Here is a 27,220-nt window from a genome sequence, read left to right on the forward strand (position 1 = left end):
TGGGTCGTTCTGACCACTCCTAACATTTATAAATAGAAGACTCTGGCATTGCTTCTGGACACACTTTCTGAAGACCAAGGAGAACCAAGAGAAGGAGTTCAACCAGATTTCGCTCTAGCTTTGTCTTCTACTTATGCAGGTAAGGGAGGAGTGAGAAACCTATGAGAAACAGACAAAATATGAATGTTTATGTTTTACTTTCTGAATGTTTTGTTGCGTTCCTTGTGTGATGTAGAGTGTAAATATGTATTTGATTTCAAAATTAGATAAGTTTTGATATGAATTAGAGTGCTTTGTGGGTTCTTGTGTGAAACCTATGAGGAACAATTATGAGTATGACTATGTGAAATATGAACAAATGACATGAGACATGATGTGAATGAGAATGTGATAATATGAACACTATGACTATAAGAATGTGAAACGTGATGAAATGAGATAAACTATGACTATGAGAATGTGAAATGTGATGAAATGAGATAAGACATGAAATTTCGTGACAAGTGAAATGTTGAGTCAATAAAATAGTGAATGTGTGACATGCATCATGTGCATATATGATCTATTCCAGGTGTGCCGCTTAGGCCGCATACCAGTGATGTAACAAGCTAACAAGGTGTACATTAGGTCACCAGTGATGAAATGATCTATTCCAAGTGTGCCGCTTAGGCCGCATACCAGTGATGTAACAAGCTATTCTAGGTGTACCTTTGGTCACTAGTGATGTATTCATGAAGTGATGAGAAATGTGAAACTTACGTATAGTGCCACATGCATGCATTTATGAGTCGACTCCATTACATTATTGTATGATAAATGAGTGTAAATGTGATACTGATTATGTATGTGTATTGTTTATATGTGATTGGTGCTTGTGACTTGTAATATGTTTGTTGTGTGTATGTGTGTTATCTAACCTTTATTTCTGCACCTGAACATGAGTGAGATGTTTCTCACTCCCTTGTTCTTTGAATGTGTTTAAATTGCGTTGCAGGTGATCATCAGCATGAGGATGTTGGTGATGAGGCTTAGACTTCAGTTGGGCATGCTCTAATAGGATATGTGACATCAGGGCATAGCTAGGCTTAGTTTAGGATGCTATTTCCATTAAAGTATTTGAAAACTCAATTTTATTTCTTTGTAATTTCACTGACATGTTATTTGGATTAATTTTATGCATGTGAACTCTTTACCCTTATGTGGTTGGAGATTTGGTTTTTAATGATGAAGAATTTTATTTTTATAATTATTGGATATGTATGTTGGGGTAGAGGGTGTCACATTTAGTGATATCAGAGCAGGTTGATCCAATCGGTCGTGGGTTATGAGTCTACTATGCTTGTTTGGTAGATGAATGATGGAATGAATTGATTGTGGAACTTATTGATATGCTAGTGTGATGATTGATTATGTTTGTTGTTTATTTAATTGTGTGTACCGTTTCCTCAGACTTTGGCTGATAGACATGATATAGCTTAAATGATGCTATTTATGATTGTTTTTCTTCATTCTCATGATTACTTGTTTATTTTGATACTTCTTGCTTACGTAAGAAGTAGTAGTGGAGGAAGCATCATCCTAATCAACTAGAAACTATTGGAACCTTGGATGTGGGTGAGACATTGATTTGTTGAGTGTATTGAGAGTTTATGGTTGATAGAGTTCCTAAAATCTATAGTTGTAGCGATTGAATCCAAGGATGTTGTATGTTGAGAATTGCAGTTTTGGTATTCTTGATGAGAGATTGTAATGTTGGTAATTGCCTTGACTGTTGGTGCTTGCATGTTAACCTTTTATGGTTTAGGTAGCATGTAAGTTTTATTTCAGTTTCTAAGTCTTTTGCGCTGAATATATGAGTTATTTTGGTTTAGGATTGTAATGGGAAGCTTGGGTATGAGTTTGAGGGGGAAAGGAGTGAGTTTGGAAGGGTTGAGGTATTTTCGTGGCCTTAGATGTTGATACACTATTATTGTCTAGTGTAGAGGATGTTTTCACTGCAATTTTGTTGTGCCAGTATGAGTACCGTATTGACAAAATTAGATTTTGTAGTCTTCAGGAAAGTTGAAGCCTTGGATGTTATCTTTCCAATGGAACTAGGATCAGGTAGAACGGAGGTCTAGAACTCTAGTTATAGCTGCTTTGGTAATTAGAGGTCTAGCTGTTAGCGCTAAATATATCTGTTGTGGTTTTGGAATTTTTAAGCTAAGAAGATTATTTTTTTTTAGAATCTCATGTCTTCATAAGGGTTGTAGCTTATTCTCTTAGCTTTCTTTTGTGATATGTTTGAGATCATTTGGATGAGTATAATTCTTTATATATCATTTCTTTGACAGTTGTTGAAGGGAGATGTATGTTGTAATAATGTTTTTAGGTTGATTAGGCAATGCAATGATAAAAACTAATTTGGTTATGATGTTTTGAGACATTGTCATATGGAATGAAAGGTTATTTAAGGTTGTATGATGCTATGTGGTAAAGTTGGTTCATGTACATGCTATATGGAGTAAACGGTGATTGATTCGTGCATGCTTAGAGATGGTATATATGAAGGTTTAAAGTAGGTATTCTAATATGATTTGATATGCATGTATGTTGATATGTGGATAGATGACCTTAGGGATCAATTAGTGAATGTTTGTGTGTTTAGTGAGATTGACCTTAGGATGTGATATCATATTGGAGTTGAGGGTGAAAATATATCCAAGACAGCTTTACGTTAAGTTATCTAAGTGTGATTTTTGATTGTATGAGGTGAGTTTTCTAGGCCCTGTAATTTCTAGCGGAGGTATAACGTAGATCTACCTAAGGTAGAAGTTGTGCTTAAGTGGGAGATACCAAAAGTCTATTAATGAGGTTAGGAGTTTTCTTGGGTTAGTTCTTTGTTATTGGAAATTTATTGAGGAAATTTCTAAGATAGCATTACCTTTGATTGGATTGACCAGGAAGAGATAGTTGCCTTTATGTGGGATAGTAAGTGTGAGAGTAGTTTCCAAACTCTTAAGGAAAGATTGGCTAGTGTTAATATTACCGGATTTTAGTAAGTCTTATGTGGTATATAGTGATGCTTCTAAAGATGGGTTTGGATGAAGTGTTGATGCAAGAAGGAAGGGTAGTAGCTTATGTTTCTAGGCAATTGAAAATTCATTAGAGAAATTACCTTACCCATGACCTTAAGTTAGCGGTTGTAATATTTATACTAAGATTTGGAGACACTACCTATATGATTCTAAGCTTGAGGTATTTAATGATCATAAGAGCCTTAAATATTTGTTTGACTTGAAGGAGTTAAATATGAGACAAAGGAGATAGTTGGAATTTCTTAAGGAATAAGATTTTGATCTTATTTGTTATCTGGGTTAAGCCAATGTGGTGGTCAATGCTTTGAGTAGGAAACCTCTACATTTAACTTCCCTTAAGATTAGAGAGATGGACCTTTTGGCTCGGTCTAAGGATTTAAGTTTGACTTGTGAGATTACTCCTAGTAATGTGAAACTAGGTATGACTAGAGTGACGAATGAATTGTTGAAGGAAAATGGAGAAACATAATTAGTTGATTCATTTTGGTGACAAGACTTGAAGATCGAGTATGAGTACATAGTGAACTTACACTTAGGCACTTGATCCTTGGAGAGGGTCATAAAAGTAAGACTAATATTGTGGCAGATGCCTTGATTAGGATGACCATTCACCTATCATCTTTGATGATTTAAAGGTTGGATTTAATCGAAGAGTTTAGAGACTTAAGCTTGGTGTGTGAGATTACCCTTAGGAGCATTTAATTGAGTATGTTGAAAGTGATTAGTGAATTAATGGATGAGATTATAAAAGCACAGGAGTTAGATCCTTTCTTAGTGAACCAAGTAGAGAGGATTGGTAGGGGTATAGATAACCCTTTTTGAGTAGGAGTTGATGTTGTTTTGAAATTCAAGAATAAAATTTAGGTGCTTAGTAATCCTGAATTTAGGAAGATGATCTTAGAGGAAGGACATAAGAGTACTCTTAGCATTCATTTAGGAGCTACTAAGATGTATCAGAGTGGCGCAACGGAAGCATGGTGGCCTAAGGTAAAGAAAGGAGTAGAGGAATTTATGTACTCGTGTGTAGTATGCCAGAAGCCTAAGGTAGAACACTATAAGTCTTTAGGATTTTTACAACCTTTAGACATCCCATTTTGGAAGTGAGATGGTGTGTAGATAGACCTTGGTTGTAGGTTTGCCTATAGATGCTTATGAAATTTGATTCTTTTTGGGTTATAGTGGATAGACTCACCAAGTTTGCTTGTCTTACCCTTATTGATAATAGATATTCCTTAGAGAGATTGATAGAGTTGTACATCAGTGAGGTAGTGAGGTTATATAGGTTTTCCTACTAGTATAGTTTCCGAAAGGGGACTAGAGAGATTACGACTTACGAATTAGAAAGCAAGATGCGAGGAGCCTACCCATTTCTGTTTTCAGGTAAATTTCAGGGACGAAATTTCAAAAAGGAGGGGAGAGTTGTAACACCCCGATTTTCATAGATTATTTGAAAGCTCAAAGCCCAATAAGGGTAATTTAGTAGCCCAGAACGGATCGTTCCTAAACTGGAACGGGTCGTTCCAAACTACTAAAAAAACCTATTTTTGGTAGCCCATAACGGGTCGTTCCCAAACTGGAGCAGGTCGTTCCAAACTACTAAAATGGCCTATAATCCTAGTTGGGAACGGGCCATTCCAAACATGGTCATTATGTGTTAAAACACAATCCCAGAACGGGTCGTTCTGATTTAAGAATGACTCGTTCTAGATGTGAATTTTACACATGATGAATGAGTCTAAAACGGGTCGTTCCGGGTCTAAAATGGGCCGTTCTGGCCACTCCTGACATCTATAAATAACAGACTATGGCATTGCTTTTGGACACACTCTCTGAAGACCAAGGAGAACCAAGAAAAGGAGATCAACCAGATTCCGCTCTAGCTTCGTCTTCTACTTATCCAGGTAAGGGGGGAGTGAGAAACCTCGCTTGGGGGTGTGGGAATAATTATTGGGTAGTAGGATTGACCCCCAATCCCTTGCCTGGTGTATGCTTTTAGGAACGAACAAGAAAAATATAAATGTTTTCTATTTTGCCTTTTGATTGTTCTGTTGTGTTCCTTGTTGGATGTGATGTATGAATATGTGATTAATTTTGAAAATAAATGTTTTGATATGAATTAGAGTGCTTTGTGGGTTCCTGAGAGAACCCTATGAGAAATAGACAAAATATGGATGTTTTCTGTTTTGCTTTCTGAATGTTTTATTGCGTTCCTTGTGTGATGTAAAGTGTAAATATGTATTTGATTTCAAAATTAGATAAGTTTTTATATGAATTAGAGTACTCTGTGGGTTCCTGTGCGAAACCTATGAGGAACAATTATGAGTATGACTATGTGAAATCTGAACAAATGACATGAGACATGATGTGAATGAGAATGTGCTAATGTGAACATTATGACTATGAGAATGTGAAACGTGATGAAATGAGATAAACTATGACTATGAGAATGTGAAATGTGATGAAATGAGATAAGACATGAAATTCCATGACAAGTGAAATGTTGAGTCAATGAAATAGTGAATGTGTGACATGCATCATGTGCATATATGATTTATTCCAGGTGTACCGCTTAGGTCGCATACTAGTGATGTAACAAGCTAACAAGGTGTACCTTGGGTCACCAATGATGTAACAAGCTAACAAGGTGTACCTTGGGTCACCAGTGATGAAATGATCTATTCCAGGTGTGCCGCTTAGGCTGCATACCAGTGATGTAACAAGCTATTCTAGGTGTACCTTTGGTCACCAGTGATGTATTCATGAAGTGATGAGAAATGTGAAACTTCCGTATGGTGCCACATGCATGCGTTTATGAGTCGACTCCATGACATTATTGTATGATAAATGAGTGTAAATGTGATACTGATTATGTATGTGTATTGTTTATATGTGATTGGTGCTTGTGACTTGTAATATATTTGTTGTGTGTGTGTGCTATCTAATCTTTATTTTTGCACCTGAACCTGAGTGAGATGTTTCTCACTACCTTGTTGTTCTTTGTATGTGTTTAAATTGCGTTGCAAGTGATCATTAGCATGAGGATGTTGGTGATGAGGCTTAGGTTTCAGTTGGGCATGCTCTAATAGGATATGTGACATCGGGGCATAGCTAGGCTTAGTTTAGGATGTTATTTCCATTAAACTATTTGAAAACTCAGTTTTATTTATTTGTAATTTCACTGACATGTTATTTGGATTAAGTTTATGCATGTGAACTCTTTACCCTTATGTGGTTGGAGATTTGGTTTTTAATGATGAAGAATTTTATTTTTATAATTATTGTATATGTATGTTGGGTAGAGGGTGTCACAGATTTTATTTTGAAATAGATAGTATTTTGTGTTTAGGGTTAATTAATTATTTATGATGTAATTTCCTTTTATGACAGTGTTGTGTATGACAATATTAAGTGTTAATTATATGACAATATTGAAGTTTATGAGACAATTATGTATGACATTACTTATGACAGTATTAAGTAAATCAGGTTAAAAATCTGTTAAGTAGGAGCTCGAGAATCACGCTTGTGATTCCCACGGCGTGAATCACATAAAAAATTTGCTAAGTAAGAGCCGTGAGAATAACGCTCGTGATTCTCAATCACGCCTGTGATTCCCACGACGTGAATGACATCAAAAATATACGAAAGAAGAGTCGTGACATGATTCTCAATTACACACGTGATTCCCACAATGTGAGTGACATCAAAAAGTTGCTAAGTAAGAGTCATGAGAATCACACTCATGATTCTCAATCATGCCCGTGATTCCCAAGAATGAATGACATCAAAAGTCTACTAAGTTAGAGCCGTGAGAATGACGCCCGTAATTCCTATGGTAAATCCACGTAGGCATTCACGTGGTCAACAATTAACCCTGTTAGTGAAATTTGGACGGAAGTCCCACATTGAAGTATTTTAAATAAATTGAGACCAAATTGAACATAAAAATTAAAGTGGAACCAAATTAAAACTTTAAAATATTATAAGGGACCAAATTAGGATTGTAACCTAATTTTTTTTTACTGAATATTCATTTAATAATTATTAAAATTACAAGGTTGAGTAGAAGTGTTCATGATCAACCTAACTCAAATAATTTGAATTAAATTTTTTATGTCATCAAGTAAAGCTCAATCAAACTTGTTTAGGGACATTGATTTAGGGTTGGTTTGATAATGATTTTAACATATTTTATTTGCTTGTAGGTGCTTGTTTGGGTGCACATAGAATTTTGTTTTATGTGCTCATAGGGTTGATTTTGGTGTAGGTTTTGTGTCCATAGGTGAATTAGTTTGTGAACTAATTTAGGTGTTGGATTTATGGGTGGATTTGTAACATATTTGGGTTCATTGGATGCCTTTTAAGCTGAATTAGTAGTTGTTATGATGGCTATTAAGCATGTCTATGATGTTGGTTGGCATAACCTTTGGTTAGAATATGATTCTAAATTGGTTCTAACAGTCTTAAGAGATGTTACTATTGTTCCTTGAAACATAAGAAGTAGAAGGAAGCAACATCTATAATTATGTTCGCATATGCAATTATTTTCATCTCATATTTTTTGGAGAGTAATACTTGTGTTGATAAATTTGTGTTTTATGGGATTGAACATAAATTTGTTTGGTGGAACCTTCTTCCTAAATTTGTTAGGGGAGATTTTTGTCGTAATCATTGTAGTTTGCCAATGTTTGGATTTTGTTAAATGTATCATGGGTATTGGTCTAGTCCCCTTATGAATTTCTCTATTAAATTTTATCTTTTTAATATTATTTAGGGGGTGTTGCAAATAATTGGTAAGCCTTAGGGTGTCAACATTGTTGGGATGTATTGATTCTATAGTAATGCTTAACATTCCTAGCTTTTCATAAATAAAAAAAATAAAAAATAAAAAGGTGTTTGATTGGTCTCTATGTGAATGGGTGAATTTTTTTATTGAAGTTGTTATTTTGTGGCTTTGTCGTTGTGCATATTTGAGGGTTTTATGACTTTGTGGCTATTTGATGGCTCAATTAGGGGATTTATTTGGAGTTGTGTTATTGGGATTGATTTGAGATTCTTTAAAGGTTGTTTTAGCACATTATGAACTATTTAAATAAATTCATAAATTGGATTTATTTAGAAAATATAATTAAGTTAAAATAAAATTTATAAAACTGTATTATTATCTTTAAAATGTAACAGGTACCTAAGATCTAGTTAAATAAACCCAAAACAAGTTAATAATTTATTTAATTAGAATATCACTTAAAAATATAAAGTTATATATATTTTAGATATCCTCACAATATTGGATATTAAGTTAGATATGTTTTAAGTACCCTTTGAGATATGTATTATATAAATTATAATTAATAAAAAATATATTCCTATTTCAATTAAGTGAGTAATAATTAAATTAATATTTCAATTATTACTAATTTAATTTTTGTGGTTCATGCTTGATTATGTGTTTATTATAAGATTGATTTTATGTATTTTATTATATTTATAGTTTATAGTAGTTATTGATGTCTTATTATAGTTATTAGGATTGATGTGACCGAACCTTAGGAAGTTATATTGAATTAAGATTTCAATAGATTTTAAAAAAAAAGTATTATGGTGTTCAATGAAGACTTTTTTTAATATAAGAAAATTATGTAATAATGAATTATTTTGAATAATGAATTTTGTGAGACTTTTTATATTAAAACTTATATGTAATTCACTCATCCAACAATCTTATAAAAGTATTTGAGATTTTGCATGACTTTTTTCTCTTCTATTTATCCTCTTTATTTTTCTCTCATAAATCTTTTCTTTTGTCTTTCTTGTTTTTTTTTTCTCATCTATCTCTTCCCCTCTTTCTCCCTATCTCATATTTTTCTCTCTTTCTTTATGGTCTTTCTTGCTTCTTTTCTCTCTTCTCTTCCCTATCTCAATTTCTCTTTCTCTTTTTATTCATCTTTCTCATTTATCTTTTTTTTTTCTTCTCTCTATTATTTTTCCTATTTTTTTATCTATCAAAATTATTCTTCTTCTCTCATTGATGTATAATTTATTAATGTTTATTTTTTTAATTATTAAATATTTAAAATAATTTTTGAATTATTAAATATTATCTATTGTTAAATTTTTTTAATTATTAAAAATTAACTATTTATTTTTAATAAAAATTAATATTGTAATATCAAATTTTAAAAAATATAATAAAAAAAATGTTTATACATTAAGTATTTGAAATTTAAGAAGTTTAAATTAAATTATTCATGCAAAATAATTAAAATTTCAAGCATCTCAACTTTTATATTTCCTCATCCAAACACAACTTAAGAGAAACTTTTTAGTTGTTTATAAAATTAATATCTAAAATATACCTTTAAAAATGATAAAAATAAAAACCTTGAGTGTATGATTATGAGAGTGAAAGTGTTACTATTTAAGTTATATGCAATACCAACTTGAATATAATTAAATTAATATGTGTGTGTAACTTGGAATAACTATTTATTTTTAATAATTTTACATGCAATTTCAAAAGGGAAAAAATCATCAAACCAAATAAGTACCTTTTGGCCTAATTTTTACCAATCCAATTGGCACAATCTTTTATTGGGCTGTAAAATAAAGAGTTCAACCTAGATTGATCTAGTGACTAGTGAGCCAATGAGTCAACTCATAATGCCAATCAATTTTAAAACTTTTACCTGTTATTAAATATAAATTTTTTTAACATATTGTTAAAATTCATTAGAATGACTGAGAAAATATCAATTCATGAAGAGATATAGGTAGAAAAATGTTACTAAGGAGAAGATCAAAATAGAATCAATTGTTTATTAAAAGATTGAAAATTTTGTATTGATTTTATTTTTCTTTATGTAAACCTTATCACAAAATCATATTTTTTTAATTGTATTATTTTTAAAAATAAAAATCACATTGTCTTTTGAAATCTCACAAAATCTTTTGAAATCTTATAATATAAATCAATTAAAATCCATATCACAAAATTTTGATTATAAAAGTCTTTTAGAAAATCTTAAAAGTTATTATATTCCTACAAAGTTTTTTTTTTAAATCTTAAAAGTCATAACATTCTTACAAAGTCTTTTAAATTTTACAAGGTTTTTTTAACTAAAATAGTCTTATAAAATCTCAATCCAATATACCCTTTTAGTTTTTTAGTTGAGGTTGAATACAAATATTATACAATTAATATATAATTATTTTATTGAATATTGGATTGTCCATTTGGACAATTTGGGAAGATATTTTTTTTTATAATTGATTAATATATGTAGAGGTTATTTTAAATTTGATAAGATTTTTGTTTATAATATTTCTCCTTATTCTTAGAGTGCATAAATTGATTATAGTGAATTTGATGTAACCTCTTTCATTTTGTGTACTTAGAAATCAATACAAAATATTGCCAAAATTTTGTTAAATTTAATGTATAGACTAGACCTGTACATAATAATCAAGTATAAAGAATTATCTTACTGAATTAGTAAGGTTGCACCTTGTATTTAAAAGTGAGGTTTACATGGATTATGTTAGATGAAAATAGTGATGGATCATAGTTGGATCAAATATTTACACATAACTATTGAATAAGAGAACAAAGTGGAAGAGTTTCTTAAGTTTGCATAAATGAATGTTACTATCCTTGTATGAATTGCTTGAATTTGTAAAGCAATCCCATAAAGGTTATATGAGAGCATGTTCTGTGTGATAGGTTCCTAAAAAGTTATATAATATGAGTATAACATGGTGAATTTTTAGATGTGTCAAGCGCACAGGTGTCTCAAACACAAGAAGAAGTTGATTTAAAAATGGACAATCAACTAGAAGACGTAATTCATGATGTTGAACTTGATTTTTTCAAATACACACATGTTTATGATAGTTTGTGTAGTGATGCAAAGAAACCCTTGTATGCAATTTTTTCCTATCTTGACGGACTAACATGTCAAAATAGTTCAATTCCAAGTATCATAATAGTTTAATGTAGTTTGAATTGCAGTTCAGTTCAATGAAACAAAAAGAATAGTTCAATTCAGTTCACTGGAACTAATGTGTAGTGTAATTCAATTTAAGTGAACTTCTTTTAAATTCAGTACGATTTTTATAAGTTCAAATTAGTTGGTAGGTAGCAAGATTGACCCCAAATCCTTAGGTTATGTCTGTATGTATGTGAGTGAGGGATTAAATCTGAACCTAGTGTAATTTGTGGTGTAATTAGATGTTCTGGATATGTTATAATTGAGTATTGATGTGTGAATTATAAAACATCACAACACTCTACACTAGAAGGATATACTACTAGGGTCTCATTGGGATAGTTAACTTGCATGCGCAAGATCCACCTCATGCACACAATGGGTAAGATTGGAGTTTCTCAAGCCAAACTATTTCCGATGACTAATCCCCAATCTTTTACACAAGGGGGTCTCCCCTAGTGATGTTATGCACCATATCCATCAAAAAACACTTATGCAATTGATGAATTTCATACAAACCACGTGCATGATCACATAATTAGCATTCTCATTTACACATTTCATAAGTCACATCCTTGCTAAGTTATACTTAGACTCATTTATACAATCACTTCCACATATCATGTGGATCCACATTTCACAATTTCCATCACATCTAAGTTTCACTTAGGCTTTTCAATCATTTATCACAATTCACATGTTCCCTCAATATCAAAGGTGCACAACAATATCACATATTTGTTAAAACTCAAATTCAATCAACAACAAATCAAGTTTCAAACTTGTTAATTAAATGAAATTAAATCACGAGAATTAAATAATTTATAATAATATCCATAAATCTCCCTTTAAGGTATAATAAATCAATCATGTGTTGGAAATAATCAAATAATGCTCCAAAGATAATTAATCCAACCAAATTTCATAATTTTACATATATCGAATTATTGGTGTGATTAGTTAATTAGTTAATTATATCTTATTGTTAGCATAATTAGCAAGTTAGTTACTCAAAATCTTATCTCTTATTGTAACAATTTATATTCCAGCACTTGTTTGATGAATTATTTGAGCATCACATGCCATTAAGTTAAAATTTAATGTATCGATCATCTTCCTTATTTTTAAATCCTTAGTCAAAAACCAATTTGATTGCAAGATTAAAACATTATACAATGATAATGGTGGCGAATATATCAATCAAGACCATTTCTTCAAAAACATAGGATTTTGCGCTTAACAACTCCTCCATACACTCCCTAACATAATGGCCTATTTGAATGTAAACATCGCCACCTAGTCGAAATTGCCCAAACCCTACTTCATCATGCATCACTACCACTCATCTTTTGGTCATATGCATTACAAACTACAACCTACTTAATAAATTGTATGCCCACCCTTGTTCTCATAATTAAAACATCTTTTGAAACTTTATTTCGAACACCCCTAAACTACTCAAAGTTACGATTCTTTGGATGTCCATGTTTTCCATGGCTTGCACCATACACAAAAAACAAACTTTAGCCAATATCTGAACTGTGTGTCTTTATTGGATATAACAATACACAAAGTGCCTATCTTTGTTTTCATCCACCCTCATAAAAGATCTACACCTCCCATCATGTTCACTTTGTCGAAACGATTTTTCCCTTATCTATCGAATTTACTTCCTTGTCCCTTACCACTTATGTGAAACAACATTCCCCACCTACATCATCACACAAATAACCCAATCTTCTTCAGGTCCCACTCATGTGTCGCAACCCACTGTCCAATGCAATACTCCAATTTCAGATTGTACCACTCCACCACCAAGGGTCCTTAATTTCTCTATTATCCATTCAAATTCACCAAATCCTGTCATCCAACCAAATTTATCAATTCCTTTTTTGCCTGTCCAACCCCTTATCACTTCACTACCCTTGGGTCAACAAAATGCAACTTGCACACTTTTTCTTCTGATAATTATTCTCTTGCAGATGAATTGCACCCCCGTTCAACCCATCCCATGATTAGTCATTCTAAAAATGATATTTTTAAACCCAAACAAATTAACATAACCACCAAATATCCAATGCCAAAACACATTGAACCTTTTTGCCTCACTCAATCTCTTAAAGTCCCTAAATGGAAAGCTACCATGTTTGATGAATTCAATACAATAATGGCGAATGACACATAGGCTCTAGTTCCCAAGCAACAACACAACATCATTAGTAATAAATGGGTATATTGTCTCAAGCAGAACATAGATGGTTCCATTGCTTGTTACAAAGCTCGTCTAGTGGTTGAAGGATTTCATCAGTGACTTGGTATTGATTACACTAATACATTCAGCCCTATCACTAAGCCCCAAACAATCAAGTTGATCCTATGTGTGACTCTCTCCAAACATTGGCCCTTATCTCACATGGACGCTAATAATGCATTTCTTCATGACACTATTGAAGAGGACATTTACATGTCTTAACCACCAACTTCATTCATCTTTGATTCCCTGATCATGTGCGCAAGTTTCGCAAAGCATTATATAGTCCTAAATAAGCCCCTTGGGCCTAGTTCCTTGCTCTAAAACAATTTATATTCAAAGTTAGATTCACCAATTCAAGATCCGACATGTCCTTATTTGTGTATTGTTGAGGCCTCATATCGGCTTACTTTCTCATATATGTTGATGATCTTTTGCTCACATGTAATGATCCCAAATTTCTTCATTCATTTAAGTTATCACTTGGCCACCAATTTTCTCTTAAAGATCTTAGGTCACCAAGTCACTTTCTTGGTATTGAATTGATCCCTACATTGGATGGACTTTTCTCCACCCAACATCACTTCATTCGTGATAAGCTGCATAAACACAACATGCACGACGCCAAGCCAGTTTGTACACCAATGTCCATTTTGATCAATCCTTCTAACTGTAATGACACCTCATCGTTTGATGTGCATGAGTTTCGCCAAGTTATTGGGTCTCTACAATATCTATCCTTAACTTGACTTGATATTGCCTATTGTGTCACCAAGTTGTTAATAAAATAAAAGAGAACAAAACTCTCTACCCCTTATTGATCTGCTTTGTCAGTTTATATGCAAGATTTGCCTACATTATTTACTCATAAAATAACTCCTAACAGATTCATAAATCAAGAACCAAGAACCACAGATGAAGCTTTGTTAGACGAAAGCTGGGTTCAAGCCATGCAAGAAGAACTCACCCAATTCCAGAAAAATGACGTCTGGAAACTCGTTCCAATACCAAAGGATAGAACGATCATTGGTACGAAATGAGTGTATAGAAACAAATTGGACGAACAGGAAATGTCGTAAGGAACAAGGTCAGGTTAGTTGCAAAAGGGTACTCACAATAAGAAGGTATTGACTTTACCAAAACTTTTGCACCAGTTGCTAGGATAGAAGCAATTAGAATATTGCTTGCTTTTGCTGCATGTACTGGCATGAAACTATATCAAATGGACGTTAAAAGCGCATTCTTAAACGGAACAATTTCAGAAGAAGTTTACATAAGCCAACCCCCTGGTTTTGAAAATGATTTGCTATCATCACATGTTTTCAAATTAAACAAAGCATTGTATGGACTAAAACAGGCACCACGAGCGTGGTATGATAAACTAAGCTCTTTTCTAATAAGAAACAATTTCGTTAGAGGAAAAATTGATAGCACCTTGTTTAGAAAAGAAATGAAAGATGATTTCATAATTGTTCAAATTTATGTAGATGACATTATATTTGGTGCTATTAACGAAAATCTCTGCCAAGAATTTTCCAAGCTTATGCAGGATGAATTTGAAATGGGCATGATGGGAGAACTGAAGTTCTTTTTAGGACTTCAAATCGTCCAGTTAGACCAAGGGATCAAAATTCATCAAACAAAATATACAAGAGAGCTGCTGAAAAAGTATAAGATGGAAGATGCAAAACTAATGAAGACTCCCATGCATCCATCATCTACTCTTAGTCTGGACGAAGATTCACCAGACGTAGATACACAATGTACCGAGGAATGGTAGCTCACTTTTGTACCTAACAGTATCCATACCAGACATTATGTTCAGGGTGCGTTTGTGCTAGATTTCAAGTAAGACCTAAGGAGGTACATTTACAAGCTGTTAAACATATTTTAAGATATCTTAGAGGAACAACTAACCTAGGAATCAACTTTTATAGAAGCCAAAATTTCTCTCTATTAGGATATTGTGATGCAGATTACACATGGGACAAATGGTAGAGAAAAAACACTAGCAAAGGATGTCATTTTCTTGGACGATGCTTAGTATCATGGACTAGCAAAAGGCAAAGCACGATTGCCTTATCAACTTGCGAAGCTGAGTATGTCACCGTAGGAGAATGCCTCACGTAATTGCTTTAGATCAAACATCAGTTAGAAGACTACGACATCTATGAGAGTAATATTCCTGTACTTTGTGATAACACTGCTGCAATCAAGGAAAACAATCAAGGATGATTTCATAATAGTCCAAATCTATGTTGATGACATAATTTTTGGTGCCACTAATGAAAATATTTGCCAAGAATTTTCCAAGCTTATGCAGGATGAATTTGAAATGAGCATGATGGGAGAACTGAAATTCTTCTTAGGACTCCAAATCATACAGTCAGACGAAGGTGTTAAAATTCATCAAACAAAATACACCAAAGAACTGCTACAAAAGTTTAAGATGGAAGATGCGAAACCAATGAAGACACCAATGCATCCTTCAATAACTCTTGGTCTAGACGAAGAATCACCAAATGTTGATAGCACAATGTACCGAGGAATGGTTGGTTCTCTCTTGTACCTAACAGTGTCGAGACCCGACATCATGTTCAGCATCTGCGTTTGTGCTAGGTTCCAAGTACGACATAAGGAGGTACACTTGCAAGCAATTAAAAGAATTTTAAGATATCTAAAAGGAACACCTAACCTAGGCATCAGCTTCTATAGAAGCCAGAACTTTTCTCTTCTAGGATATTGTGATGTAGATTATGCAGAAGACAAATGGGAGAGAAAGAGCACTAGCGGAGGATGCTATTTTCTTGGTCGCTGCTTAGTTTCATGGACTAGCAAGAGGCAAAGCACGATTACCCTATCCACTTGTGAAGCTGAGTATGTTGCTTCAGGACAATGTCTCACGCAGCTACTATGGATTAAACATCAACTGGAAGACTATGACATTTACGAAAGTAGTATTTGTGACACCCTTACTACCCCAATACATATAGCGTAATAATGTAATTAAATTAAGGAAATAAAATTTTCAACACTAGTAAAAGGGTTCACGTAAAAACTTTCACAAATGTTCTTCAATATCCAAAATGATTGAAAATGAACATTGAAAAATAAAACGTAAGAGTTTACAAATTACTTTTAAAGTAATAAGTACAACTCCAAATCCATATAAAAATTAATAATCTAGAAATCTTCTGCCCCGATGTCACAATATCAAAGTATACCCACAATTCAACCGTTGGCATTCTAGATGTTACTCATAGCTGGATCTTCCTCACCTAAAACATCCACAATTGCACGGTGAGAAAAGAAAACATCTATATGTAAAGCACACAAGGAAAAACACAACATAATCTCATCAATTAATGAAGTCTTTACAAGCATATCCATACATTCTAATTCTATCAATCATGTATCATATTCACATCACAATTTCACAATCACACCAGTCTATCACAAATCTTACAATTAACACTATGTCAATGGTCACACCACCTCAAGGTCGTGCCACTCTAGACACAAGTGATACGTATTAATTGCCTCACTCATCCCACACTATGCCAAGGGCACGCCATCCCTGTAGCATCACTTACCCAGGGTCATCTCATCCCTGGTCATATGTGTGAGGAACCACAATCACATCACAATCACAATCATCACAAATCTTACTATGTCAAGGTCACGCTACCCTTCAGCCTAGGGTCGTGCTCACCCTTGACATAACACTATGCCAAGGTCACACTACCCTTTTAGCAGCCTAAGGTCGTGCTCACCCTTGACATAACACTGTGTCATGGTCACGCTACCCTTTTAACAGTCTAGGGTCGTGCTCACCCCTAGTCATCAGTATGAGGAACCACAATCACATCATAATCACAATCATCACAAATCTTACTATGTTAAGGTCACGCTACCCTTTAGCCTAGGGTTGTGCTCACCCCTGACATAACATTGTGCCAAGGTCACGCTACCCTTTAAGCAGCCTAAGGTCGTGCTCACCCTTGACATAACACTGTACCAAGGTCACGCTACCCTTTTAACCTTCTAGGGTCGTGCTCACCCCTGGTCATCAGTATGAGGATCCACAATCACATCTCATTCACATTCCACACATCTCATTTCATAACTCAAATTCCATATTACATACAGATAAGTCAACACAATACAATGATTCACATACTCATCAAGCAATTCACCATGAATACACATCTATAACAATAATATAACAATAATATTTATAAATTAATATAAAACCCAATTAATTCACCAATTTAATACAATATTAAATCAAATAGTAAAACCCCCAATTTTTCCAAAACCTAACTCATATGCACTTTTCTACAATTTCGTTCTCTCTCCCAAATCATCATTTTCACAAATGAAATATATATTTCTAATCCTTAATACATACAGAATCTAATGGGATCATCAATTCCTCAAATAGAAACAATTATAAAATTACCCATAATTCTAAGGGACTCTTTCTCTACCCAATTCCCTCATGTAACTCTGCATACAAATAATCCCTTTTTCCCCCGTACCTGGATAAACAATAGCTGAAACTAAAAAAGAGATCTCCTTGATCTCCTCCTCTAAGTGCCCCTTGGTCTTTAGAGAGTGTAGAAGGAAAAGAAAAGAATGTAGAATAAAGGAGTCAAAACTAAAAGAAGTCAGAATTGAAAGGTGTGTTTTTTGGGAGTGCTAGAGCTCTCTATTTATAGGTATCAAGCGTCGTCGGAACGACCCGTTTCAAATCTGGAATGGCCCGTTCTAGACTCTGATGACATGTGTAAAATTCACATCTAGAACGACCTGTTCTCAAACCAGAACGGTCCGTTCTAGGGTTGCATTTAACCCATAACGTCCATACTTGGAAGGGCCCGTTCCTAACTAGGGTTATAGGCATTTTTGGTGATTTGGAACGCCCCGTTCCAATTTGGGAATGCCCCGTTCCCATCTAAAATTTGTAGACAATTTTTGTATTTTGGAACGGCCCGTTCCAGTTTGGGAACAACCCGTACTGGACTACAAAATCACTCTCATGTTAGTAGTTTGGAAAGACCCATTCTAATTTGAGAACGACCCATTCTGGGCTACTAAATTACCCCTATTGGGCTTTTGGGCCCTCAAACAATCTGTGAAAATCAGGCTATTACAGTATTCCTGTACTCTGTGATAACATTGCTACTATTAACATTTCTAAAAATCCTGTTCTGCATTCTAGAACTAAGCATATAGAGATTAAACATCACTTCATTAGAGATCATGTGCAAAAAAGAACATTTGAACTGATTTATGTTAAGACTGAAGAACAACATGCTGATATCTTCACCAAACCCCTTCGAGAAGATAAATATGTTTGGCTGAGAGATAGGCTAGGAATGGAATTGATAGATGATCACTAGAATTTCATACTCACCCTCTATTTATTTTTGTTGATTTCAAAGCGGGAGAGAAGTAATATAAAAAAAAATCTATCAAACTAAATCGATCACGTAGTAAGGGGGAGAATATTAACATAGAGGGAAGAACTTCAAGAAACAAAATGATTATAGTATCCCTTACATTACATGATATTACATGACACTGCTCTGTATCTGATATGAACTTGATAGATTATATTTGTCATCATCAAAAAGGGGGAGATTGTTAAGTCAGACGAAGCGCATTCACAATTCCCACCAAGGTTTTGAATATGACAAATATAATACATATTGTTATTACTAACATGTGCATTAGTGTTTCAGTCGGATAACGAAAAGTTTAAATAGTGGAATATGTTCAAGCATAATCTAGCTAGAAAAAACATCAAATGATAGAAAGGCCAACATCAAGACTAAGGTTGATTCAAGCTTAAAGAAAATACAAAGCCTATCAATAGAAGCTTGAGGCATCAGACGCAAATTGGCCAAGACATCAACATGAATGGCCAAGACTTCAACATGAAGTGACCATCAAAAAGAATCAATATAAACTAGAAGACGAAGTTATCACTTCCATACTCAAACGAAAAGGGTAGTCAAGATCAGACGTAGTATCTTGTAACTAGACGATGTCAAGAATGTTGAAGCACGTCTAAAGTCCACTAATCACATTGAAAGAAATTATACAAAAAACACAAGAGGACATCATCATGAATAAAAAATTGGGCAAGCATGCATTCACAAGTCAAAGTTGAGTGCGTCAGAGAAAGGACACTTACTTTTCAGAAAAAGACAGCACCGCAACGGCTAAACTAATGAGGAAAGTACAAATATACCTAGATCATGATTGGAGTCAGATATCAAAGAAATCAACTACATAGAGAAGCTCCACAAATACAAGCAAACATTTAATGCAAGATCAAACACATTAAATGAGAAGATCTGCATGAACATGAACAAAGCCTCCATCTGCAACGACACAAGGCTACACTAACGAAAAAAATTCAAATTAAAAGTAACGGGCAGATTTATCAAAAGTCTATAAGTATCGAGGCCAAGAAGAAGAAGGAAGAGAACTGAGAAATAGAGAAACGTGCAATACAAAAAGGAAAATCAAGAACATAAACTATTTTTTTTCTTCTATAAGAAATTCCTGTATATTTGTGTAAAAACTAAGATAGCTTATCTTAGTGAGTGTTGCTAATAGTTCATCCTCTCTACGAGAGTAACCAAACACTCAGACACTTATCTTTGAAAAACTAAGGTTACGCACCTTAGTGAGTGTAGAAATTATCTTATCCTCTTTGTGAGAGTTATACACACACTCAAAACCTACAATTATTGTAAAGCCTGAAGAGGCTGGTAGAAAGAATACTTATGAACCAGAAGTGGTTGAGAATACTAGCGTTGGTGAGTGAAGCCAATGGGCCAGCAGTGGTCGAGAGTACTTGGTGAATCAGAAGTGGTTAAGAATACTAACGTCTAGTTGACGAGCCATAAGTGACTGAGAATACTTGTAATCCTTTGTGATTAGTGGAACCCTTATGCGGAAGGAAACTGGACGTAGCTCAGATTGAGTGAACTAGTATAACTGTCTATGCATTCTCTTCACTTTTCAGCATTACATACTTTGCTATTGATCTACTTTGTTTTTCTACAAAGCTTTGAACGAAAACTTACTTGACCTTGTTAAAATTATTTTACTAGACGATAACATTTTCCAAACTGAAAACTAGTTTACTTAATCTTCTACGTTGAAAATTAGTTTTGTTAAACAAAAATCACTAGACGAAAAATTCTGCTTAAATTTACCAACCAAAAGTACTCTTGCGAAATAACTTTAAATTTTTCCTTTGAATCCGAACACACACATTCAATCCCCCCATTCTGTGTGTATTTCTTCTAACCTCAGAAGTTAGACATAAAAGTGAACAAATTACGCAAAAGACTTCACGTAACACAGATTTGGCAAAGCAAACATTTAATGCAAGATCAAATGCATTAAATGAAAAGATCCATATGGCCATGAACGAACTACTATCTGCACCAATGGAAAGCTCCGCTCCAATGAACACTTTCAAATTCAAACGGGTAAATTTACCACGAAGCTATAAATATCAAGACCAAACAAGAGAAGAATGTAGAAAAGTGAATAAACGAGTAATAAGCAAAAACGAACATTAAATCTCTTCCTGTAAAGTCTTGAATATCTGTGTAGATCTAAGATAACTTATCTTAGTGAGTGTTGAAATTATCCTATCCTCTCTGTGAGAGTAACACACACACACTCAGAATACACATCTTTGTAAAACTAAAGTTGAATACCTTAAGCGAGTGTAAAAATTATCATATCCTCTCTGTGAGAGTTATACACACACTCAAATCATTCATTTATTGTAAAGCCTAGAAAGGCTATTTGAAAGAATACTTGGAGAACCAGGAGTGGTTGAGAATACTCGATGAACCATAAGTGGTTTAAGAATACTAGCATTGACAAGTGAAGTTGACGAACCAGGAGTGGTTGATAATACTTGGGAAACCAGAAGTGGTTGATAATGCTTGTAATTTGTTGTGATTAGTGGAACCCTTTAATTGAAGGAGACTGGACGTAGCTCAGGTTGAGCGAACTAGTATAAAACTCTTTACACTCTTTATCTATTTTCAGACATAATTTTATTTAGCTATTATATCATACTAAAAATTTCATCCACTAATTATTTTTCACTACAACTATCTTCAGACGAAAAATATACTTGCGTAACTTTTCATCTTAAAGAACATTTTCCTCTTGAGAAACATTTTCCTTGTGCAGACAATAAACCTTTAGACGAAAAATCTTTTGTTGAGCCAACCTTGCACAGTTTTCAAGTGTTCAAGATAATATTGTTTTTAGACGGAAAATATCTCTTTGTGAAAACAGTTTTAAAATTTCTTCGTTCTCGCACACACACATTCAACCCCCTTCTATGTGTTTTTCTGCTAATTTCAGACACCAGTAGCTGACATCCAAGATTGGTGTTGCTTCCTCCACCACCATCTTGTGGGGTGGAGATTCTTCGCCTCATGCCTTTGTGACTATAGCTGGGTTGGAGATTCTGTTGACATGAAATCCACTATTGCATACATCATTTACATAGGATCAAATGTTATTTCTTGGTCTTGCAAAAGGTAAAAAATTGTGGTCAAATCATCCATAGAGGCAGAGTATCTCACCATTGGGTCATTCATAACTAAACTTTTTTGGTTCCAAGAACTATTTAAGAAACTTCATCTGCCACTTCTAGATAACCTGCATATTTACTATGACAATATTAGAGCTACGTATCTTTGTGTCAATCTTGTTTTTCACTCTCGTATGAAACATCTTGCTATTGATTATCATTTTGTTCGTGACTTAGTCAACAAGACGAAACTCGGTGTTTCTCATGTTCCTTCCAACCACCAACTAGCAAATCTCCTCACCAAACCTCTTAGTTCTACTAGAGACCAATGGCCTGACATCCAAGATTGATGTTGATTCCTCCACCACCATCTTGTGGGGGCATGTTGGCGTCATTAGTTAATTAGTTAATTAAATCCTATTATTAAAAAGAACCTTTCTCACTATTATATAAGATTTGTACCCCATGCATTTATAATCAATTCAATAAACAATCGTTTTGCATATTTGTACACGAATTACATGCAAAAAAATTATTAGACATAGTAAATCAATTTTAAAACACAAAAAACTTTTCAAGGATACTTCAAACAACATATATTGCATCATATAAATTTAAATATCCAAAATGTAACTCTTAATTATTATATTTGAATTAAATATCTCAGTTGAACTATGTTTGTAAAATAGAGATTGATATTTTTTTAAGTAGTAAACTTTCTTTAAATTTCAAGATATTTCATAGACTCAATGCATTTATAATGCATAATCAATTCACTTATAATTCATAGCACATCACGTTTTGTTACATATCACTTTATCACTTTATCACTTCCCAATTAATCAATTATCACTTTATCACTTCACAATTCATCACTCATCAATTTATCACTTATCATAATCACTTAAGTACACAGTGTCTATGTGTGGCTACATGGCATTTTTCATGTACCAGTTGTCGAAGTGAGATATGTTCTCACTCCCCTATTTCCTTGTGCTTATTTTCTGATGTATATACAAGTGGTTTCCAATTTGAAGAAGTTTAGGTGGTGGATGAGAATGCTTTGATTACATGTGACATTGGGATTTATATAGGATTACTTTTTTATTCTTTTGCAATGAGGATTCTAGTTAATTTCCTTTGAAAATATTTCTGCAATTTCTTGTAATAGTTTGATTTAGTCTTTTGAATCTTGAATTTAGAATGTGGTATTTTTACCTTAGTGTTGAGTTATTTTATAAATTATTTCCTTTTTAGATTTTTTTATTATTATGTATAAGGGATAGAGGGTGTCACATAAGGAGGAAGCAAAATTAATGGACACCTTCAATTCATTAGCTAATGTCAAATCTTTGATACAATTCATTTTATAGAATACATTAGGCTTTAATTTTTTTTAATAAAATATAGTATTAATTATTGATTAAATTTATTATGACATTTTTTAGATTGATATTAAAGATGGAGATTCTAAAACCAAAAGTTCATTAAATCTACAAAGTGTAAATGAAATTGTTATCACAAAACCTACATTCAAAAGATTATTTGATGAAGTTGATATAAGATACATTGTTTGTTTGGGTAATAATAAAAATTTTCTACTAAGGGCTCAAAAAAAGTTTGTGTCAAAATTTAACCATCTAATTAAAGTGAATTTTGATTGTCGTAGAGAAATAATTTTTACAATAAATTTTGGTTTGGTGTTGTGTTACTTTATCAAAGTGTTATTTTCACAATTGAATAATTTGATTGAAGTAATTTTTCTTTGCATATAATATATAAATATTGACAAATCATACATAGAGAATTGAGCTAAATATAAACACCCAATAACAAGTATTTAAAAAAAAAACAACGTATCTTATGCAAATTATATATTAGTATAAATTTGTATAATTTTGTTCACAAAATTATGAATATTAATTACTACACATATGACATTTAGCAAATAAAAATACAACTCTTAATTTAATGTGAACTTATTAATTAGAAATTTTTAATATCTATTATTATTATTATAAGTATTTATATATATTTTCTTTCTATGCATGGTATTCTAATTTTTCACCACTAGGTATGGAAATTATTATATATATATATATATATATTTATAATTATTTCTTTCTAATATTAATGTTGCACAATTTTTTTTAATATTTAACCAACCATAATTTAAATGGTTTAATGGAGATGCTAGAGTTACATATAATCTTGAGGCTGAATTATTGATGATACTACATTGCTTGGAGTTGGCATGGAGATATAATTTTCTAGATATTCTTTTGTGTCTCAAACTCTCTAAATGCTATCAATTTACTTCAAGGAGATATGTTTCCTTACCATAGGTATGTGGTGATTGTTATCAAGATTAAAGACTGTCTTTAGCAAGCTTGAAAGGTTATTTTTCGCCATTCTCTGAGAGAAAATTAGTATGTAAACTTTATGTCTAAATTAGGTCCTAATTATGGGTCATATTTGTTTGTTTTAGAGACTACGCATGTGGGGTTATCCCTCCTTATAAGAGCATCTCCAATGAGAGCAACTCTAAATAATTGTTTGGTGCATGGGTTCATGTGTCTAGTGGTCAGTAACTTTACTCTATTTTCACTTCAAGAGCTTCTGCAAGCAACTCTAAGGAACTTAATATTTTATATTTTTTTATGTTGAATTTCATTAAAATTATGGTACCTTTAAATTAAAATTTTACTTTTAATTATTGCATATCAAGTAACAATTTTTTTTAATTTTGAAAAAAAAATTAATATTTAAAATATGTAATAATTTTTTAATTTATAAATAATGATATTTAAATAACATATAAATAAAATGGTAACAATTGAAATACATACTAATATAAAAATTTAAAATAAAAACGTTGAAAAAAATACATTATAATGAAAATTTTAATATTTTACATTAAATTAATTTTTGTTATTTTCTACTCCAAATCGTTGCCAAATATGTTTGACCAAATTCGCTTGAAGTTGTCAATGTTTATTTTTGTTTTGAACTGTTGTTCTCCTCTCAAAGTATGTATATCTGAAATTGGAATGGGAATCTGAAGATACGTCCAATGTCAACATTTCATTTCTAACAATATCATAATCAATATGATTCTGATAAGTGTGTTGTTCATCCTCAACGATCATATTATGCAATATGATACATGCATAAAATATATTCTTCATGGTATGAGCATCCCAAAAATGTGACGGACCATGAATAATTGTGAATCGCGATTGAAGCACCCCAAATGCACGTTCTACATCCTTTATGGTCGACTCTTGTCGTTTTGCAAATAATTTTTGCTTCTCCCCTTGTGACATTGAAATGGTCTTCACAAATGTGGCAAATTCTAAATAAATGTCATCCTCCAAATAGTATCCCATATCATATTAGGTTCGTTGACGGTGAAATTCACTGTAGGTGCACGACCCGAAATAACTTCATTAAACACAATAGATGCATTTAACACATTAATGTCATTGTTTGACACTGCAGTACCAAGAAAAGCATGTCAAATCCACAAATCTTGTGATGTAATTGCTTAAAGAATGATTGTCGGGTTTGCATGATCACCTTGACAAAATTGACCTTTCCATGCAACAAGACAATTTTTCCATTCCTAATGTATACATTCAATTGAGCCAACATACCTGGAAAGCCACATGCTGCTCCTATTTGTAGAAGTCATTCTATGTCTTCATTATTGGGCTTCCTTAAGTACTCATCCCCAAATATTGCACAAATAGTTGATACAAATCGTTGAAAGCATTCCACAACAGTGTTTTCACCAATGTGAATATATTCATCTACATTATTAGCAGGTGAGCCATGAGCTAAAAAATGAAGAGCAGCAATGCACTTTTGTAATGGGCCTCTTCTACATGTTGTATCTACCCTCATTCAAAAGTACTTATCGTGATTGGTTATGACTATTACGATTCTCAAAAATACATGCCTTCGCATACGAAACCTTCTTTGGAACTGAGTCTTTGTATACACCGAATTGTCGGAGAAATAGTCATTGAACAATTGATCATAACCTTTCTCCTGATTACAATGTACCACCTTTCTTCTATGTGAACAACGAAAAATGTTGTTGGATCCTATTGATTCAAGGATCAACCTTATCACTTCTTCCATTGTGTTCTCTTCAAGTGACTCATCTAAGACTTGATCCAATAGTGCGTCCAACTCATCGTTGAGGTCCATTTTATGGATAACTTAAGTGTTTGACTAAGAGAGAAATATTATGTAAGCTTAAGAGAAGATGTGAGAATGACAAAGCATCACATAAATATATAGCATGATTCATAATGATTAGTTTCCAATGACTACTTTTACAACGGTTAGTTTCCAATAGCTACATTACCCAAACAAAACAAGTAAACTTAAATAACTAATACAATTTTTAAAATCCATGTTTTTGCTTAAGATCGGCACAATATTTTTCATGACACCGAAGTTGCTCTTTAGACATGTCAGTTGTGTCCTTCATTATGATTTCATACTTCATTATGATAGGCATAATATTTTTCATGACATCGAAGTTGTTTTTTTTTTCTTCTTTTTTAGGTTTGTATTACCCAAAATAATTAAAAAAAATATTGTTAATTATGTAATAAAAGTAGTAATGTTGTAACATGACTTTGCATTAATTTTGAAAGAAAAAATACATAATAAACTTTGTAATAATAAATTTTTAATCACATAATAAGACTAGTAGTGTTGATTGTCTAAATTCATCATAGCAATAATAGATTTCAGGAATGGAAATAAAGTATTTATTTTCAACAATCAAAATAAAAAATTATTTTGATATAATTTTTTTTTATATATCTACTATTGATTGTCTGAATATATTTAATGAATAATAAATATTATGTATATATGTATACACATGCATGCACATGTATATATCATTTAAAAAAATTATTAATTTTATAATTTATTATAAGGTTTATAAATTACTGGCTCTTTAATTTATGAAATAGTAACTATTAAGTCAAAAGATGATCATGGATCCATTGAACTTAGAATTTGAATGCTAACAAACAAAACATTCTTATAAAGAGAAAATGTGTACAAAAACGTCTTTGAAAAATATTTTTGAAAATATTATCGGATGAAATGTAAGACATAGATCATCTATAAGACGTTGTAAATAAGACGAAACATACAGTACATCTCATTGAAGAAGCTTGCTGTTAAAAGAATATTTGGATAGTTGTTTGAAGAAGCAAGTCAAAGAATACTTGTATCTTTGTTTAAAAACAGTAAAACTCAATCTGGTTGGATTTAGCTAGATTGAGAACTAAAT

At 32.6% G+C, this 27,220-nt stretch overlaps 1 pseudogene; it reads right to left on the bottom strand.

Moving 5' to 3' along the window:
- Positions 1-24,884: 24,884 nt before the first annotated feature.
- Positions 24,885-26,947, bottom strand: LOC145952755 (uncharacterized; annotated as a pseudogene).
- Between the last annotated feature and the right edge of the window lie 273 nt (positions 26,948-27,220).

The sequence above is a fragment of the Cajanus cajan genome, chromosome 10 (genome assembly GCF_000230855.2).
Source record: "Cajanus cajan strain Asha chromosome 10, NIPB_CcT2T_4, whole genome shotgun sequence".
Lineage (NCBI taxonomy): Eukaryota > Viridiplantae > Streptophyta > Magnoliopsida > Fabales > Fabaceae > Cajanus > Cajanus cajan.